Raw genomic sequence first — 20,127 nt, forward strand, 5'->3', positions numbered from 1 at the left:
AAGAGGACCCAGCAGCTGGTGGTGATTGCTGGTCCTCGCAGTCCCGGGGCCGCGCCTCTCACCTCCTCTGCGGCCACGCAGTTGTTCTTCTTCTCAGCAGCTCCAGGCAAAGGGGACAGAATCACAAGGCTACTCCTGTAGCAACGGCAGGCTCACTGGGCGAACAGACCTCTTTGCGAGCGGCTCCCGCGGAGCGGGGGCCGCGAGAGGTAATGAAAGGCAGAGTCGGCTGGGGGCGGGCACTGGGAGGGGGCGCGGCTCACGCGGGAAGAGGACCCAGCAGCTGGTGGTGATTGCTGGTCCTCGCAGTCCCGGGGCCGCGCCTCTCACCTCCTCTGCGGCCACGCAGTTGTTCTTCTTCTCAGCAGCTCCAGGCAAAGGGGACAGAATCACAAGGCTACTCCTGTAGCAACGGCAGGCTCACTGGGCGAACAGACCTCTTTGCGAGCGGCACCCGCGGAGCAGGGGCCACGAGAGGTAATGAAAGGCAGAGTCGGCTGGGGGCGGGCACTGGGAGGGGGCGCGGCTCACGCGGGAAGAGGACCCAGCAGCTGGTGGTGATTGCTGGTCCTCGCAGTCCCGGGGCCGCGCCTCTCACCTCCTCTGCGGCCACGCAGTTGTTCTTCTTCTCAGCAGCTCCAGGCAAAGGGGACAGAATCACAAGGCTACTCCTGTAGCAACGGCAGGCTCACTGGGCGAACAGACCTCTTTGCGAGCGGCACCCGCGGAGCGGGGGACGCGAGAGGTAATGAAAGGCAGAGTCGGCTGGGGGCAGGCACTGGGAGGGGGCGCGGCTCACGCGGGAAGAGGACCCAGCAGCTGGTGGTGATTGCTGGTCCTCGCAGTCCCGGGGCCGCGCCTCTCACCTCCTCTGCGGCCACGCAGTTGTTCTTCTTCTCAGCAGCTCCAGGCAAAGGGGACAGAATCACAAGGCTACTCCTATAGCAACGGCAGGCTCACTGGGCGAACAGACCTCTTTGCGAGCGGCTCCCGCGGAGCGGGGGCCGCGAGAGGTAATGAAAGGCAGAGTCGGCTGGGGGCGGGCACTGGGAGGGGGCGCGGCTCACGCGGGAAGAGGACCCAGCAGCTGGTGGTGATTGCTGGTCCTCGCAGTCCCGGGGCCGCGCCTCTCACCTCCTCTGCGGCCACGCAGTTGTTCTTCTTCTCAGCAGCTCCAGGCAAAGGGGACAGAATCACAAGGCTACTCCTGTAGCAACGGCAGGCTCACTGGGCGAACAGACCTCTTTGCGAGCGGCTCCCGCGGAGCGGGGGCCGCGAGAGGTAATGAAAGGCAGAGTCGGCTGGGGGCGGGCACTGGGAGGGGGCGCGGCTCACGCGGGAAGAGGACCCAGCAGCTGGAGGTGATTGCTGGTCCTCGCAATCCCGGGGCCGCGCCTCTCACCTCCTCTGCGGCCACGCAGTTGTTCTTCTTCTCAGCAGCTCCAGGCAAAGGGGACAGAATCACAGGGCTACTCCTGTAGCAACGGCAGGCTCACTGGGCGAACAGACCTCTTTGCGAGCGGCACCCGCGGAGCGGGGGCCACGAGAGGTAATGAAAGGCAGAGTCGGCTGGGGGCGGGCACTGGGAGGGGGCGCGGCTCACGCGGGAAGAGGACCCAGCAGCTGGTGGTGATTGCTGGTCCTCGTAGTCCCGGGGCCGCGCCTCTCACCTCCTCTGCGGCCACGCAGTTGTTCTTCTTCTCAGCAGCTCCAGGCAAAGGGGACAGAATCACAAGGCTACTCCTGTAGCAACGGCAGGCTCACTGGGCGAACAAACCTCTTTGCGAGCGGCACCCACGGAGCGGGGGCCGCGAGAGGTAATGAAAGGCAGAGTCGGATGGGGGCGGGCACTGGGAGGGGGCGCGGCTCACGCGGGAAGAGGACCCAGCAGCTGGTGGTGATTGCTGGTCCTCGCAGTCCCGGGGCCGCGCCTCTCACCTCCTCTGCGGCCACGCAGTTGTTCTTCTTCTCAGCAGCTCCAGGCAAAGGGGACAGAATCACAAGGCTACTCCTGTAGCAACGGCAGGCTCACTGGGCGAACAGACCTCTTTGCGAGCGGCTCCCGCGGAGCGGGGGCCGCGAGAGGTAATGAAAGGCAGAGTCGGCTGGGGGCGGGCACTGGGAGGGGGCGCGGCTCACGCGGGAAGAGGACCCAGCAGCTGGTGGTGATTGCTGGTCCTCGCAGTCCCGGGGCCGCGCCTCTCACCTCCTCTTCGGCCACGCAGTTGTTCTTCTTCTCAGCAGCTCCAGGCAAAGGGGACAGAATCACAGGGCTACTCCTGTAGCAACGGCAGGCTCACTGGGCGAACAGACCTCTTTGCGAGTGGCACCCGCGGAGCGGGGGCCGCGAGAGGTAATGAAAGGCAGAGTCGGCTGGGGGCGGGCACTGGGAGGGGGCGCGGCTCACGCGGGAAGAAGACCCAGCAGCTGGTGGTGATTGCTGGTCCTCGCAGTCCCGGGGCCGCGCCTCTCACCTCCTCTGCGGCCACGCAGTTGTTCTTCTTCTCAGCAGCTCCAGGCAAAGGGGACAGAATCACAAGGCTACTCCTGTAGCAACGGCAGGCTCACTGGGCGAACAGACCTCTTTGCGAGCGGCACCCACGGAGCGGGGGCCGCGAGAGGTAATGAAAGGCAGAGTCGGCTGGGGGCGGGCACTGGGAGGGGGCGCGGCTCACACGGGAAGAGGACCCAGCAGCTGGTGGTGATTGCTGGTCCTCGCAGTCCCGGGGCCGCGCCTCTCACCTCCTCTGCGGCCACGCAGTTGTTCTTCTTCTCAGCAGCTCCAGGCAAAGGGGACAGAATCACAAGGCTACTCCTGTAGCAACGGCAGGCTCACTGGGCGAACAGACCTCTTTGCGACCGGCTCCCGCGGAGCGGGGGCCGCGAGAGGTAATGAAAGGCAGAGTCGGCTGGGGGCGGGCACTGGGAGGGGGCGCGGCTCACGCGGGAAGAGGACCCAGCAGCTGGTGGTGATTGTTGGTCCTCGCAGTCCCGGGGCCGCGCCTCTCACCTCCTCTGCGGCCACGCAGTTGTTCTTCTTCTCAGCAGCTCCAGGCAAAGGGGACAGAATCACAAGGCTACTCCTGTAGCAACGGCAGGCTCACTGGGCGAACAGACCTCTTTGCGAGCGGCTCCCGCGGAGCGGGGGCCGCGAGAGGTAATGAAAGGCAGAGTCGGCTGGGGGCGGGCACTGGGAGGGGGCGCGGCTCACGCGGGAAGAGGACCCAGCAGCTGGTGGTGATTGCTGGTCCTCGCCGTCCCGGGGCCGCGCCTCTCACCTCCTCTGCGGCCACGCAGTTGTTCTTCTTCTCAGCAGCTCCAGGCAAAGGGGACAGAATCACAAGGCTACTCCTGTAGCAACGGCAGGCTCACTGGGCGAACAGACCTCTTTGCGAGCGGCTCCCGCGGAGCGGGGGCCGCGAGAGGTAATGAAAGGCAGAGTCGGCTGGGGGCGGGCACTGGGAGGGGGCGCGGCTCACGCGGGAAGAGGACCCAGCAGCTGGTGGTGATTGCTGGTCTTCGCAGTCCCGGGGCCGCGCCTCTCACCTCCTCTGCTGCCACGCAGTTGTTCTTCTTCTCAGCAGCTCCAGGCAAAGGGGACAGAATCACAAGGCTACTCCTGTAGCAACGGCCGGCTCACTGGGCGAACAGACCTCTTTGCGAGCGGCTCCCGCGGAGCGGGGGCCGCGAGAGGTAATGAAAGGCAGAGTCGGCTGGGGGCGGGCACTGGGAGGGGGCGCGGCTCACGCGGGAAGAGGACCCAGCAGCTGGTGGTGATTGCTGGTCCTCGCAGTCCCGGGGCCGCGCCTCTCACCTCCTCTGCGGCCACGCAGTTGTTCTTCTTCTCAGCAGCTCCAGGCAAAGGGGACAGAATCACAGGGCTACTCCTGTAGCAACGGCAGGCTCACTGGGCGAACAGACCTCTTTGCGAGCGGCTCCCGCGGAGCGGGGGCCGCGAGAGGTAATGAAAGGCAGAGTCGGCTGGGGGCGGGCACTGGGAGGGGGCGCGGCTCACGCGGGAAGAGGACCCAGCAGCTGGTGGTGATTGCTGGTCCTCGCAGTCCCGGGGCCGCGCCTCTCACCTCCTCTGCGGCCACGCAGTTGTTCTTCTTCTCAGCAGCTCCAGGCAAAGGGGACAGAATCACAAGGCTACTCCTGTAGCAACGGCAGGCTCACTGGGCGAACAGACCTCTTTGCGAGCGGCTCCCACGGAGCGGGGGCCGCGAGAGGTAATGAAAGGCAGAGTCGGCTGGGGGCGGGCACTGGGAGGGGGGGGCGGCTCACGCGGGAAGAGGACCCAGCAGCTGGTGGTGATTGCTGGTCCTCGCAGTCCTGGGGCCGCGCCTCTCACCTCCTCTGCGGCCACACAGTTGTTCTTCTTCTCAGCAGCTCCAGGCAAAGGGGACAGAATCACAAGGCTACTCCTGTAGCAACGGCAGGCTCACTGGGCGAACAGACCTCTTTGCGAGCGGCTCCCGCGGAGCGGGGGCCGCGAGAGGTAATGAAAGGCAGAGTCGGCTGGGGGCGGGCACTGGGAGGGGGCGCGGCTCACGCGGGAAGAGGACCCAGCAGCTGGTGGTGATTGCTGGTCCTCGCAGTCCCGGGGCCGCGCCTCTCACCTCCTCTGCGGCCACGCAGTTGTTCTTCTTCTCAGCAGCTCCAGGCAAAGGGGACAGAATCACAAGGCTACTCCTGTAGCAACGGCAGGCTCACTGTGCGAACAGACCTCTTTGCGAGCGGCTCCCGCGGAGCGGGGGCCGCGAGAGGTAATGAAAGGCAGAGTCGGCTGGGGGCGGGCACTGGGAGGGGGTGCGGCTCACGCGGGAAGAGGACCCAGCAGCTGGTGGTGATTGCTGGTCCTCGCAGTCCCGGGGCCGCGCCTCTCACCTCCTCTGCGGCCACGCAGTTGTTCTTCTTCTCAGCAGCTCCAGGCAAAGGGGACAGCATCACAAGGCTACTCCTGTAGCAACGGCAGGCTCACTGGGCGAACAGACCTCTTTACGAGCGGCTCCCGCGGAGCGGGGGCCGCGAGAGGTAATGAAAGGCAGAGTCGGCTGGGGGCGGGCACTGGGAGGGGGCGCGGCTCACGCGGGAAGAGGACCCAGCAGCTGGTGGTGATTGCTGGTCCTCGCAGTCCCGGGGCCGCGCCTCTCACCTCCTCTGCGGCCACGCAGTTGTTCTTCTTCTCAGCAGCTCCAGGCAAAGGGGACAGAATCACAAGGCTACTCCTGTAGCAACGGCAGGCTCACTGGGCGAACAGACCTCTTTGCGAGCGGCTCCCGCGGAGCGGGGGCCGCGAGAGGTAATGAAAGGCAGAGTCGGCTGGGGGCGGGCACTGGGAGGGGGCGCGGCTCACGCGGGAAGAGGACCCAGCAGCTGGTGGTGATTGCTGGTCCTCGCAGTCCCGGGGCCGCGCCTCTCACCTCCTCTGCGGCCACGCAGTTGTTCTTCTTCTCAGCAGCTCCAGGCAAAGGGGACAGCATCACAAGGCTACTCCTGTAGCAACGGCAGGCTCACTGGGCGAACAGACCTCTTTACGAGCGGCTCCCGCGGAGCGGGGGCCGCGAGAGGTAATGAAAGGCAGAGTCGGCTGGGGGCGGGCACTGGGAGGGGGCGCGGCTCACGCGGGAAGAGGACCCAGCAGCTGGTGGTGATTGCTGGTCCTCGCAGTCCCGGGGCCGCGCCTCTCACCTCCTCTGCGGCCACGCAGTTGTTCTTCTTCTCAGCAGCTCCAGGCAAAGGGGACAGAATCACAAGGCTACTCCTGTAGCAACGGCAGGCTCACTGGGCGAACAGACCTCTTTGCGAGCGGCTCCCGCGGAGCGGGGGCCGCGAGAGGTAATGAAAGGCAGAGTCGGCTGGGGGCGGGCACTGGGAGGGGGCGCGGCTCACGCGGGAAGAGGACCCAGCAGCTGGTGGTGATTGCTGGTCCTCGCAGTCCCGGGGCCGCGCCTCTCACCTCCTCTGCGGCCACGCAGTTGTTCTTCTTCTCAGCAGCTCCAGGCAAAGGGGACAGAATCACAGGGCTACTCCTGTAGCAACGGCAGGCTCACTGGGCGAACAGACCTCTTTGCGAGCGGCCCCCGCGGAGCGGGGGCCGCGAGAGGTAATGAAAGGCAGAGTCGGCTGGGGGCGGGCACTGGGAGGGGGCGCGGCTCACGCGGGAAGAGGACCCAGCAGCTGGTGGTGATTGCTGGTCCTCGCAGTCCCGGAGCCGCGCCTCTCACCTCCTCTGCGGCCACGCAGTTGTTCTTCTTCTCAGCAGCTCCAGGCAAAGGGGACAGAATCACAAGGCTACTCCTGTAGCAACGGCAGGCTCACTGGGCGAACAGACCTCTTTGCGAGCGGCTCCCGCGGAGCGGGGGCCGCGAGAGGTAATGAAAGGCAGAGTCGGCTGGGGGCGGGCACTGGGAGGGGGCGCGGCTCACGCGGGAAGAGGACCCAGCAGCTGGTGGTGATTGCTGGTCTTCGCAGTCCCGGGGCCGCGCCTCTCACCTCCTCTGCTGCCACGCAGTTGTTCTTCTTCTCAGCAGCTCCAGGCAAAGGGGACAGAATCACAAGGCTACTCCTGTAGCAACGGCAGGCTCACTGGGCGAACAGACCTCTTTGCGAGCGGCTCCCGCGGAGCGGGGGCCGCGAGAGGTAATGAAAGGCAGAGTCGGCTGGGGGCGGGCACTGGGAGGGGGCGCGGCTCACGCGGGAAGAGGACCCAGCAGCTGGTGGTGATTGCTGGTCCTCGCAGTCCCGGGGCCGCGCCTCTCACCTCCTCTGCGGCCACGCAGTTGTTCTTCTTCTCAGCAGCTCCAGGCAAAGGGGACAGAATCACAAGGCTACTCCTGTAGCAACGGCAGGCTCACTGGGCGAACAGACCTCTTTGCGAGCGGCTCCCGCGGAGCGGGGGCCGTGAGAGGTAATGAAAGGCAGAGTCGGCTGGGGGCGGGCACTGGGAGGGGGGGCGGCTCACGCGGGAAGAGGACCCAGCAGCTGGTGGTGATTGCTGGTCCTCGCAGTCCTGGGGCCGCGCCTCTCACCTCCTCTGCGGCCACACAGTTGTTCTTCTTCTCAGCAGCTCCAGGCAAAGGGGACAGAATCACAAGGCTACTCCTGTAGCAACGGCAGGCTCACTGGGCGAACAGACCTCTTTGCGAGCGGCTCCCGCGGAGCGGGGGCCGCGAGAGGTAATGAAAGGCAGAGTCGGCTGGGGGCGGGCACTGGGAGGGGGCGCGGCTCACGCGGGAAAAGGACCCAGCAGCTGGTGGTGATTGCTGGTCCTCGCAGTCCCGGGGCCGCGCCTCTCACCTCCTCTGCGGCCACGCAGTTGTTCTTCTTCTCAGCAGCTCCAGGCAAAGGGGACAGCATCACAAGGCTACTCCTGTAGCAACGGCAGGCTCACTGGGCGAAGAGACCTCTTTACGAGCGGCACCCGCGCAACGGGGGCCGCGAGAGGTAATGAAAGGCAGAGTCGGCTGGGGGCGGGCACTGGGAGGGGGCGCGGCTCACGCGGGAAGAGGACCCAGCAGCTGGTGGTGATTGCTGGTCCTCGCAGTCCCGGGGCCGCGCCTCTCACCTCCTCTGCGGCCACGCAGTTGTTCTTCTTCTCAGCAGCTCCAGGCAAAGGGGACAGCATCACAAGGCTACTCCTGTAGCAACGGCAGGCTCACTGGGCGAACAGACCTCTTTACGAGCGGCACCCGCGGAACGGGGGCCGCGAGAGGTAATGAAAGGCAGAGTCGGCTGGGGGCGGGCACTGGGAGGGGGCACGGCTCACGCGGGAAGAGGACCCAGCAGCTGGTGGTGATTGCTGGTCCTCGCAGTCCCGGGGCCGCGCCTCTCACCTCCTCTGCGGCCACGCAGTTGTTCTTCTTCTCAGCAGCTCCAGGCAAAGGGGACAGAATCACAAGGCTACTCCTGTAGCAACGGCAGGCTCACTGGGCGAACAGACCTCTTTGCGAGCGGCTCCTGCGGAGCGGGGGCCGCGAGAGGTAATGAAAGGCAGAGTCGGCTGGGGGCGGGCACTGGGAGGGGGCGCGGCTCACGCGGGAAGAGGACCCAGCAGCTGGTGGTGATTGCTGGTCCTCGCAGTCCCGGGGCCGCGCCTCTCACCTCCTCTGCGGCCACGCAGTTGTTCTTCTTCTCAGCAGCTCCAGGCAAAGAGGACAGAATCACAAGGCTACTCCTGTAGCAACGGCAGGCTCACTGGGCGAACAGACCTCTTTGCGAGCGGCTCCCGCGGAGCTGGGGCCGCGAGAGGTAATGAAAGGCAGAGTCGGCTGGGGGCGGGCACTGGGAGGGGGCGCGGCTCACGCGGGAAGAGGACCCAGCAGCTGGTGGTGATTGCTGGTCTTCGCAGTCCCGGGACCGCGCCTCTCACCTCCTCTGCTGCCACGCAGTTGTTCTTCTTCTCAGCAGCTCCAGGCAAAGGGGACAGAATCACAAGGCTACTCCTGTAGCAACGGCAGGCTCACTGGGCGAACAGACCTCTTTGCGAGCGGCTCCCGCGGAGCGGGGGCCGCGAGAGGTAATGAAAGGCAGAGTCGGCTGGGGGCGGGCACTGGGAGGGGGCGCGGCTCACGCGGGAAGAGGACCCAGCAGCTGGTGGTGATTGCTGGTCCTCGCAGTCCCGGGGCCGCGCCTCTCACCTCCTCTGCGGCCACGCAGTTGTTCTTCTTCTCAGCAGCTCCAGGCAAAGGGGACAGAATCACAGGGCTACTCCTGTAGCAACGGCAGGCTCACTGGGCGAACAGACCTCTTTGCGAGCGGCTCCCGCGGAGCGGGGGCCGCGAGAGGTAATGAAAGGCAGAGTCGGCTGGGGGCGGGCACTGGGAGGGGGCGCGGCTCACGCGGGAAGAGGACCCAGCAGCTGGTGGTGATTGCTGGTCCTCGCAGTCCCGGGGCCGCGCCTCTCACCTCCTCTGCGGCCACGCAGTTGTTCTTCTTCTCAGCAGCTCCAGGCAAAGGGGACAGAATCACAAGGCTACTCCTGTAGCAACGGCAGGCTCACTGGGCGAACAGACCTCTTTGCGAGCGGCTCCCGCGGAGCGGGGGCCGCGAGAGGTAATGAAAGGCAGAGTCGGCTGGGGGCGGGCACTGGGAGGGGGGGGCGGCTCACGCGGGAAGAGGACCCAGCAGCTGGTGGTGATTGCTGGTCCTCGCAGTCCTGGGGCCGCGCCTCTCACCTCCTCTGCGGCCACACAGTTGTTCTTCTTCTCAGCAGCTCCAGGCAAAGGGGACAGAATCACAAGGCTACTCCTGTAGCAACGGCAGGCTCACTGGGCGAACAGACCTCTTTGCGAGCGGCTCCCGCGGAGCGGGGGCCGCGAGAGGTAATGAAAGGCAGAGTCGGCTGTGGGCGGGCACTGGGAGGGGGCGCGGCTCACGCGGGAAGAGGACCCAGCAGCTGGTGGTGATTGCTGGTCCTCGCAGTCCCGGGGCCGCGCCTCTCACCTCCTCTGCGGCCACGCAGTTGTTCTTCTTCTCAGCAGCTCCAGGCAAAGGGGACAGAATCACAAGGCTACTCCTGTAGCAACGGCAGGCTCACTGGGCGAACAGACCTCTTTGCGAGCGGCTCCCGCGGAGCGGGGGCCGCGAGAGGTAATGAAAGGCAGAGTCGGCTGGGGGCGGGCACTGGGAGGGGGTGCGGCTCACGCGGGAAGAGGACCCAGCAGCTGGTGGTGATTGCTGGTCCTCGCAGTCCCGGGGCCGCGCCTCTCACCTCCTCTGCGGCCACGCAGTTGTTCTTCTTCTCAGCAGCTCCAGGCAAAGGGGACAGCATCACAAGGCTACTCCTGTAGCAACGGCAGGCTCACTGGGCGAACAGACCTCTTTACGAGCGGCTCCCGCGGAGCGGGGGCCGCGAGAGGTAATGAAAGGCAGAGTCGGCTGGGGGCGGGCACTGGGAGGGGGCGCGGCTCACGCGGGAAGAGGACCCAGCAGCTGGTGGTGATTGCTGGTCCTCGCAGTCCCGGGGCCGCGCCTCTCACCTCCTCTGCGGCCACGCAGTTGTTCTTCTTCTCAGCAGCTCCAGGCAAAGGGGACAGAATCACAAGGCTACTCCTGTAGCAACGGCAGGCTCACTGGGCGAACAGACCTCTTTGCGAGCGGCTCCCGCGGAGCGGGGGCCGCGAGAGGTAATGAAAGGCAGAGTCGGCTGGGGGCGGGCACTGGGAGGGGGCGCGGCTCACGCGGGAAGAGGACCCAGCAGCTGGTGGTGATTGCTGGTCCTCGCAGTCCCGGGGCCGCGCCTCTCACCTCCTCTGCGGCCACGCAGTTGTTCTTCTTCTCAGCAGCTCCAGGCAAAGGGGACAGAATCACAAGGCTACTCCTGTAGCAACGGCAGGCTCACTGGGCGAACAGACCTCTTTGCGAGCGGCACCCGCGGAGCAGGGGCCACGAGAGGTAATGAAAGGCAGAGTCGGCTGGGGGCGGGCACTGGGAGGGGGCGCGGCTCACGCGGGAAGAGGACCCAGCAGCTGGTGGTGATTGCTGGTCCTCGCAGTCCCGGGGCCGCGCCTCTCACCTCCTCTGCGGCCACGCAGTTGTTCTTCTTCTCAGCAGCTCCAGGCAAAGGGGACAGAATCACAAGGCTACTCCTGTAGCAACGGCAGGCTCACTGGGCGAACAGACCTCTTTGCGAGCGGCACCCGCGGAGCGGGGGACGCGAGAGGTAATGAAAGGCAGAGTCGGCTGGGGGCAGGCACTGGGAGGGGGCGCGGCTCACGCGGGAAGAGGACCCAGCAGCTGGTGGTGATTGCTGGTCCTCGCAGTCCCGGGGCCGCGCCTCTCACCTCCTCTGCGGCCACGCAGTTGTTCTTCTTCTCAGCAGCTCCAGGCAAAGGGGACAGAATCACAAGGCTACTCCTATAGCAACGGCAGGCTCACTGGGCGAACAGACCTCTTTGCGAGCGGCTCCCGCGGAGCGGGGGCCGCGAGAGGTAATGAAAGGCAGAGTCGGCTGGGGGCGGGCACTGGGAGGGGGCGCGGCTCACGCGGGAAGAGGACCCAGCAGCTGGTGGTGATTGCTGGTCCTCGCAGTCCCGGGGCCGCGCCTCTCACCTCCTCTGCGGCCACGCAGTTGTTCTTCTTCTCAGCAGCTCCAGGCAAAGGGGACAGAATCACAAGGCTACTCCTGTAGCAACGGCAGGCTCACTGGGCGAACAGACCTCTTTGCGAGCGGCTCCCGCGGAGCGGGGGCCGCGAGAGGTAATGAAAGGCAGAGTCGGCTGGGGGCGGGCACTGGGAGGGGGCGCGGCTCACGCGGGAAGAGGACCCAGCAGCTGGAGGTGATTGCTGGTCCTCGCAATCCCGGGGCCGCGCCTCTCACCTCCTCTGCGGCCACGCAGTTGTTCTTCTTCTCAGCAGCTCCAGGCAAAGGGGACAGAATCACAGGGCTACTCCTGTAGCAACGGCAGGCTCACTGGGCGAACAGACCTCTTTGCGAGCGGCACCCGCGGAGCGGGGGCCACGAGAGGTAATGAAAGGCAGAGTCGGCTGGGGGCGGGCACTGGGAGGGGGCGCGGCTCACGCGGGAAGAGGACCCAGCAGCTGGTGGTGATTGCTGGTCCTCGTAGTCCCGGGGCCGCGCCTCTCACCTCCTCTGCGGCCACGCAGTTGTTCTTCTTCTCAGCAGCTCCAGGCAAAGGGGACAGAATCACAAGGCTACTCCTGTAGCAACGGCAGGCTCACTGGGCGAACAAACCTCTTTGCGAGCGGCACCCACGGAGCGGGGGCCGCGAGAGGTAATGAAAGGCAGAGTCGGATGGGGGCGGGCACTGGGAGGGGGCGCGGCTCACGCGGGAAGAGGACCCAGCAGCTGGTGGTGATTGCTGGTCCTCGCAGTCCCGGGGCCGCGCCTCTCACCTCCTCTGCGGCCACGCAGTTGTTCTTCTTCTCAGCAGCTCCAGGCAAAGGGGACAGAATCACAAGGCTACTCCTGTAGCAACGGCAGGCTCACTGGGCGAACAGACCTCTTTGCGAGCGGCTCCCGCGGAGCGGGGGCCGCGAGAGGTAATGAAAGGCAGAGTCGGCTGGGGGCGGGCACTGGGAGGGGGCGCGGCTCACGCGGGAAGAGGACCCAGCAGCTGGTGGTGATTGCTGGTCCTCGCAGTCCCGGGGCCGCGCCTCTCACCTCCTCTTCGGCCACGCAGTTGTTCTTCTTCTCAGCAGCTCCAGGCAAAGGGGACAGAATCACAGGGCTACTCCTGTAGCAACGGCAGGCTCACTGGGCGAACAGACCTCTTTGCGAGTGGCACCCGCGGAGCGGGGGCCGCGAGAGGTAATGAAAGGCAGAGTCGGCTGGGGGCGGGCACTGGGAGGGGGCGCGGCTCACGCGGGAAGAAGACCCAGCAGCTGGTGGTGATTGCTGGTCCTCGCAGTCCCGGGGCCGCGCCTCTCACCTCCTCTGCGGCCACGCAGTTGTTCTTCTTCTCAGCAGCTCCAGGCAAAGGGGACAGAATCACAAGGCTACTCCTGTAGCAACGGCAGGCTCACTGGGCGAACAGACCTCTTTGCGAGCGGCACCCACGGAGCGGGGGCCGCGAGAGGTAATGAAAGGCAGAGTCGGCTGGGGGCGGGCACTGGGAGGGGGCGCGGCTCACACGGGAAGAGGACCCAGCAGCTGGTGGTGATTGCTGGTCCTCGCAGTCCCGGGGCCGCGCCTCTCACCTCCTCTGCGGCCACGCAGTTGTTCTTCTTCTCAGCAGCTCCAGGCAAAGGGGACAGAATCACAAGGCTACTCCTGTAGCAACGGCAGGCTCACTGGGCGAACAGACCTCTTTGCGACCGGCTCCCGCGGAGCGGGGGCCGCGAGAGGTAATGAAAGGCAGAGTCGGCTGGGGGCGGGCACTGGGAGGGGGCGCGGCTCACGCGGGAAGAGGACCCAGCAGCTGGTGGTGATTGTTGGTCCTCGCAGTCCCGGGGCCGCGCCTCTCACCTCCTCTGCGGCCACGCAGTTGTTCTTCTTCTCAGCAGCTCCAGGCAAAGGGGACAGAATCACAAGGCTACTCCTGTAGCAACGGCAGGCTCACTGGGCGAACAGACCTCTTTGCGAGCGGCTCCCGCGGAGCGGGGGCCGCGAGAGGTAATGAAAGGCAGAGTCGGCTGGGGGCGGGCACTGGGAGGGGGCGCGGCTCACGCGGGAAGAGGACCCAGCAGCTGGTGGTGATTGCTGGTCCTCGCCGTCCCGGGGCCGCGCCTCTCACCTCCTCTGCGGCCACGCAGTTGTTCTTCTTCTCAGCAGCTCCAGGCAAAGGGGACAGAATCACAAGGCTACTCCTGTAGCAACGGCAGGCTCACTGGGCGAACAGACCTCTTTGCGAGCGGCTCCCGCGGAGCGGGGGCCGCGAGAGGTAATGAAAGGCAGAGTCGGCTGGGGGCGGGCACTGGGAGGGGGCGCGGCTCACGCGGGAAGAGGACCCAGCAGCTGGTGGTGATTGCTGGTCTTCGCAGTCCCGGGGCCGCGCCTCTCACCTCCTCTGCTGCCACGCAGTTGTTCTTCTTCTCAGCAGCTCCAGGCAAAGGGGACAGAATCACAAGGCTACTCCTGTAGCAACGGCCGGCTCACTGGGCGAACAGACCTCTTTGCGAGCGGCTCCCGCGGAGCGGGGGCCGCGAGAGGTAATGAAAGGCAGAGTCGGCTGGGGGCGGGCACTGGGAGGGGGCGCGGCTCACGCGGGAAGAGGACCCAGCAGCTGGTGGTGATTGCTGGTCCTCGCAGTCCCGGGGCCGCGCCTCTCACCTCCTCTGCGGCCACGCAGTTGTTCTTCTTCTCAGCAGCTCCAGGCAAAGGGGACAGAATCACAGGGCTACTCCTGTAGCAACGGCAGGCTCACTGGGCGAACAGACCTCTTTGCGAGCGGCTCCCGCGGAGCGGGGGCCGCGAGAGGTAATGAAAGGCAGAGTCGGCTGGGGGCGGGCACTGGGAGGGGGCGCGGCTCACGCGGGAAGAGGACCCAGCAGCTGGTGGTGATTGCTGGTCCTCGCAGTCCCGGGGCCGCGCCTCTCACCTCCTCTGCGGCCACGCAGTTGTTCTTCTTCTCAGCAGCTCCAGGCAAAGGGGACAGAATCACAAGGCTACTCCTGTAGCAACGGCAGGCTCACTGGGCGAACAGACCTCTTTGCGAGCGGCTCCCACGGAGCGGGGGCCGCGAGAGGTAATGAAAGGCAGAGTCGGCTGGGGGCGGGCACTGGGAGGGGGGGGCGGCTCACGCGGGAAGAGGACCCAGCAGCTGGTGGTGATTGCTGGTCCTCGCAGTCCTGGGGCCGCGCCTCTCACCTCCTCTGCGGCCACACAGTTGTTCTTCTTCTCAGCAGCTCCAGGCAAAGGGGACAGAATCACAAGGCTACTCCTGTAGCAACGGCAGGCTCACTGGGCGAACAGACCTCTTTGCGAGCGGCTCCCGCGGAGCGGGGGCCGCGAGAGGTAATGAAAGGCAGAGTCGGCTGGGGGCGGGCACTGGGAGGGGGCGCGGCTCACGCGGGAAGAGGACCCAGCAGCTGGTGGTGATTGCTGGTCCTCGCAGTCCCGGGGCCGCGCCTCTCACCTCCTCTGCGGCCACGCAGTTGTTCTTCTTCTCAGCAGCTCCAGGCAAAGGGGACAGAATCACAAGGCTACTCCTGTAGCAACGGCAGGCTCACTGTGCGAACAGACCTCTTTGCGAGCGGCTCCCGCGGAGCGGGGGCCGCGAGAGGTAATGAAAGGCAGAGTCGGCTGGGGGCGGGCACTGGGAGGGGGTGCGGCTCACGCGGGAAGAGGACCCAGCAGCTGGTGGTGATTGCTGGTCCTCGCAGTCCCGGGGCCGCGCCTCTCACCTCCTCTGCGGCCACGCAGTTGTTCTTCTTCTCAGCAGCTCCAGGCAAAGGGGACAGCATCACAAGGCTACTCCTGTAGCAACGGCAGGCTCACTGGGCGAACAGACCTCTTTACGAGCGGCTCCCGCGGAGCGGGGGCCGCGAGAGGTAATGAAAGGCAGAGTCGGCTGGGGGCGGGCACTGGGAGGGGGCGCGGCTCACGCGGGAAGAGGACCCAGCAGCTGGTGGTGATTGCTGGTCCTCGCAGTCCCGGGGCCGCGCCTCTCACCTCCTCTGCGGCCACGCAGTTGTTCTTCTTCTCAGCAGCTCCAGGCAAAGGGGACAGAATCACAAGGCTACTCCTGTAGCAACGGCAGGCTCACTGGGCGAACAGACCTCTTTGCGAGCGGCTCCCGCGGAGCGGGGGCCGCGAGAGGTAATGAAAGGCAGAGTCGGCTGGGGGCGGGCACTGGGAGGGGGCGCGGCTCACGCGGGAAGAGGACCCAGCAGCTGGTGGTGATTGCTGGTCCTCGCAGTCCCGGGGCCGCGCCTCTCACCTCCTCTGCGGCCACGCAGTTGTTCTTCTTCTCAGCAGCTCCAGGCAAAGGGGACAGCATCACAAGGCTACTCCTGTAGCAACGGCAGGCTCACTGGGCGAACAGACCTCTTTACGAGCGGCTCCCGCGGAGCGGGGGCCGCGAGAGGTAATGAAAGGCAGAGTCGGCTGGGGGCGGGCACTGGGAGGGGGCGCGGCTCACGCGGGAAGAGGACCCAGCAGCTGGTGGTGATTGCTGGTCCTCGCAGTCCCGGGGCCGCGCCTCTCACCTCCTCTGCGGCCACGCAGTTGTTCTTCTTCTCAGCAGCTCCAGGCAAAGGGGACAGAATCACAAGGCTACTCCTGTAGCAACGGCAGGCTCACTGGGCGAACAGACCTCTTTGCGAGCGGCTCCCGCGGAGCGGGGGCCGCGAGAGGTAATGAAAGGCAGAGTCGGCTGGGGGCGGGCACTGGGAGGGGGCGCGGCTCACGCGGGAAGAGGACCCAGCAGCTGGTGGTGATTGCTGGTCCTCGCAGTCCCGGGGCCGCGCCTCTCACCTCCTCTGCGGCCACGCAGTTGTTCTTCTTCTCAGCAGCTCCAGGCAAAGGGGACAGAATCACAGGGCTACTCCTGTAGCAACGGCAGGCTCACTGGGCGAACAGACCTCTTTGCGAGCGGCCCCCGCGGAGCGGGGGCCGCGAGAGGTAATGAAAGGCAGAGTCGGCTGGGGGCGGGCACTGGGAGGGGGCGCGGCTCACGCGGGAAGAGGACCCAGCAGCTGGTGGTGATTGCTGGTCCTCGCAGTCCCGGAGCCGCGCCTCTCACCTCCTCTGCGGCCACGCAGTTGTTCTTCTTCTCAGCAGCTCCAGGCAAAGGGGACAGAATCACAAGGCTACTCCTGTAGCAACGGCAGGCTCACTGGGCGAACAGACCTCTTTGCGAGCGGCTCCCGCGGAGCGGGGGCCGCGAGAGGTAATGAAAGGCAGAGTCGGCTGGGGGCGGGCACTGGGAGGGGGCGCGGCTCACGCGGGAAGAGGACCCAGCAGCTGGTGGTGATTGCTGGTCTTCGCAGTCCCGGGGCCGCGCCTCTCACCTCCTCTGCTGCCACGCAGTTGTTCTTCTTCTCAGCAGCTCCAGGCAAAGGGGACAGAATCACAAGGCTACTCCTGTAGCAACGGCAGGCTCACTGGGCGAACAGACCTCTTTGCGAGCGGCTCCCGCGGAGCGGGGGCCGCGAGAGGTAATGAAAGGCAGAGTCGGCTGGGGGCGGGCACTGGGAGGGGGCGCGGCTCACGCGGGAAGAGGACCCAGCAGCTGGTGGTGATTGCTGGTCCTCGCAGTCCCGGGGCCGCGCCTCTCACCTCCTCTGCGGCCACGCAGTTGTTCTTCTTCTCAGCAGCTCCAGGCAAAGGGGACAGAATCACAAGGCTACTCCTGTAGCAACGGCAGGCTCACTGGGCGAACAGACCTCTTTGCGAGCGGCTCCCGCGGAGCGGGGGCCGTGAGAGGTAATGAAAGGCAGAGTCGGCTGGGGGCGGGCACTGGGAGGGGGGGCGGCTCACGCGGGAAGAGGACCCAGCAGCTGGTGGTGATTGCTGGTCCTCGCAGTCCTGGGGCCGCGCCTCTCACCTCCTCTGCGGCCACACAGTTGTTCTTCTTCTCAGCAGCTCCAGGCAAAGGGGACAGAATCACAAGGCTACTCCTGTAGCAACGGCAGGCTCACTGGGCGAACAGACCTCTTTGCGAGCGGCTCCCGCGGAGCGGGGGCCGCGAGAGGTAATGAAAGGCAGAGTCGGCTGGGGGCGGGCACTGGGAGGGGGCGCGGCTCACGCGGGAAAAGGACCCAGCAGCTGGTGGTGATTGCTGGTCCTCGCAGTCCCGGGGCCGCGCCTCTCACCTCCTCTGCGGCCACGCAGTTGTTCTTCTTCTCAGCAGCTCCAGGCAAAGGGGACAGCATCACAAGGCTACTCCTGTAGCAACGGCAGGCTCACTGGGCGAAGAGACCTCTTTACGAGCGGCACCCGCGCAACGGGGGCCGCGAGAGGTAATGAAAGGCAGAGTCGGCTGGGGGCGGGCACTGGGAGGGGGCGCGGCTCACGCGGGAAGAGGACCCAGCAGCTGGTGGTGATTGCTGGTCCTCGCAGTCCCGGGGCCGCGCCTCTCACCTCCTCTGCGGCCACGCAGTTGTTCTTCTTCTCAGCAGCTCCAGGCAAAGGGGACAGCATCACAAGGCTACTCCTGTAGCAACGGCAGGCTCACTGGGCGAACAGACCTCTTTACGAGCGGCACCCGCGGAACGGGGGCCGCGAGAGGTAATGAAAGGCAGAGTCGGCTGGGGGCGGGCACTGGGAGGGGGCACGGCTCACGCGGGAAGAGGACCCAGCAGCTGGTGGTGATTGCTGGTCCTCGCAGTCCCGGGGCCGCGCCTCTCACCTCCTCTGCGGCCACGCAGTTGTTCTTCTTCTCAGCAGCTCCAGGCAAAGGGGACAGAATCACAAGGCTACTCCTGTAGCAACGGCAGGCTCACTGGGCGAACAGACCTCTTTGCGAGCGGCTCCTGCGGAGCGGGGGCCGCGAGAGGTAATGAAAGGCAGAGTCGGCTGGGGGCGGGCACTGGGAGGGGGCGCGGCTCACGCGGGAAGAGGACCCAGCAGCTGGTGGTGATTGCTGGTCCTCGCAGTCCCGGGGCCGCGCCTCTCACCTCCTCTGCGGCCACGCAGTTGTTCTTCTTCTCAGCAGCTCCAGGCAAAGGGGACAGAATCACAGGGCTACTCCTGTAGCAACGGCAGGCTCACTGGGCGAACAGACCTCTTTGCGAGCGGCTCCCGCGGAGCGGGGGCCGCGAGAGGTAATGAAAGGCAGAGTCGGCTGGGGGCGGGCACTGGGAGGGGGCGCGGCTCACGCGGGAAGAGGACCCAGCAGCTGGTGGTGATTGCTGGTCCTCGCAGTCCCGGGGCCGCGCCTCTCACCTCCTCTGCGGCCACGCAGTTGTTCTTCTTCTCAGCAGCTCCAGGCAAAGGAGACAGAATCACAGGGCTACTCCTGTAGCAACGGCAGGCTCACTGGGCGAACAGACCTCTTTGCGAGCGGCAAAGTTTGTTCTACACTCTGGCATAACTTGACATATCCCCGCATGTAGGTTGTTGAGTCTGGGAAAAATAATTAGTACATCAATACGTATAGTGGTTGTCAAATTTATTTGACCATCTTGTGCGTGAAATGTGAGTAGCTGGTAGGTGCTGTACGAAAATGTTGGGAATCCAAAGTTCACAAAGGGAGCTGTGATGCCTTGCAGTTTGAGTCAACAGAGTCCAGCACACATTGCTTGGCATCATTGGTCACACTGCGACCAGCAAAGCCATGTGGGAGAGTTGGAAAGTCAAAAAGGTGATGCTGTTGCACAGAAAGGCAAGATGCCAGACCAGGTGACCTGGGAGATGCGCATGGCCCACTGCCTCTCAACGTCTTCTCCGTGGACGACCCACCTTCCTTGGGGGACCCTCATATGCAGGCCTTGACAATGCCTGGGACGCTCCGTCGGACGATTCTGCCTCCTCCTCCCTCCCTGTGCCTGTTGTCAGTCTTTGCCTTGATGTTTCTGGCCTGGTGACACAGGGAGGCTGCTGCATGTTGTCAGCGATCCGACGGAGTGAGTGGCTTATGTCCCGCTGCACCGCCAAGAGCTCAGCCATTCCTGCCTCCATCCGTCCTTGGTGTTGTTGTTGACTGGCGTGGTACTCGGCCTGCTGCTTTGTTTAGTCAATGAGGGCCCCCACTCCCTGGCTGAACTCTCTGGTGTCCTGCCGGTATAACTCCATGATGTTTCTCAGTTCAGATATACCGGGCCCTGCAGCTTGCTGGTCAGGTTCTCACCTCCGCTTTCTGCCACTGCCACCACCCCTGCCCACACAAGCCTGGCCTGCTGTAGTGGGCACATCGGGTCGCCGGCACCCCTGAGGGCTGACAGTGGTGGTGTTGTCTGCCATCTCCTGGGTGTCCAGTGAACCTTATCCCTCATGGTCAGACTGGCTCAGTTGTGGATCGTGGGCAGGGCTCCGAGCTGTCTGCTGGGATGTGGCAGGAATGGGTGTGGTGTTGGCACAGATGGCCCTGATCCAGCTGCTGCACGGGTTTTGGAACCAGAGGTGCCAGGTTGGTCTGTGTCATCCGCGGAGTGGTGAGTGGCGTCGCTGTTGGTGGAATCAGGATCCTGCGGAGCCTGGGACTGTGATCCTTCTCCTCCCCCCTGGTTGGGGGTAGATACCGCACGTTGCCCTGTGGGTATGAGAGACAGCAGATGTTAATGCCATGTAATGCAACATCAAATTTCCATATACATTGTCTTTGTCACTGTTACACCTGCTTTGGTTTTTTCATATTGATCACTTGTGGATGTTTATTTTGTGGGGTCAGATAAATCTGTGCTCAGGAATCATTGACATGCGAGGGTCTATTTGCAATGACTGGCAGAGCCAGGCATATCAGCAGTGATTTGGCATTCATCATGCATCACAGCTATGCCAAGATGGATGCAAAACATTAACACTGCGGATCATCATGGTGGAAGAACAGAACAGCTGCGTCACGCATCTGTGCCATGGAAGTGGCACATTGCTGTAGTTGTGTAGCTGGCACAAGGAAGATCCTGTTATGCTCTGTGTGGCCCTATCTGCACAATGCTGTCTCAATCCTTACGTCTGCTTCAAGCATGCACAGGGACTTGAGGCAGCATGGCATAGAAGTGACTGAGTGAAATCTTTAAGATTACAGTCAGCAAATTTTATGAGGTGTTGCTGCGCCATGACAG

This window comes from Lissotriton helveticus, chromosome 1_1 (genome assembly GCF_964261635.1).
Source record: "Lissotriton helveticus chromosome 1_1, aLisHel1.1, whole genome shotgun sequence".
NCBI lineage: Eukaryota > Metazoa > Chordata > Amphibia > Caudata > Salamandridae > Lissotriton > Lissotriton helveticus.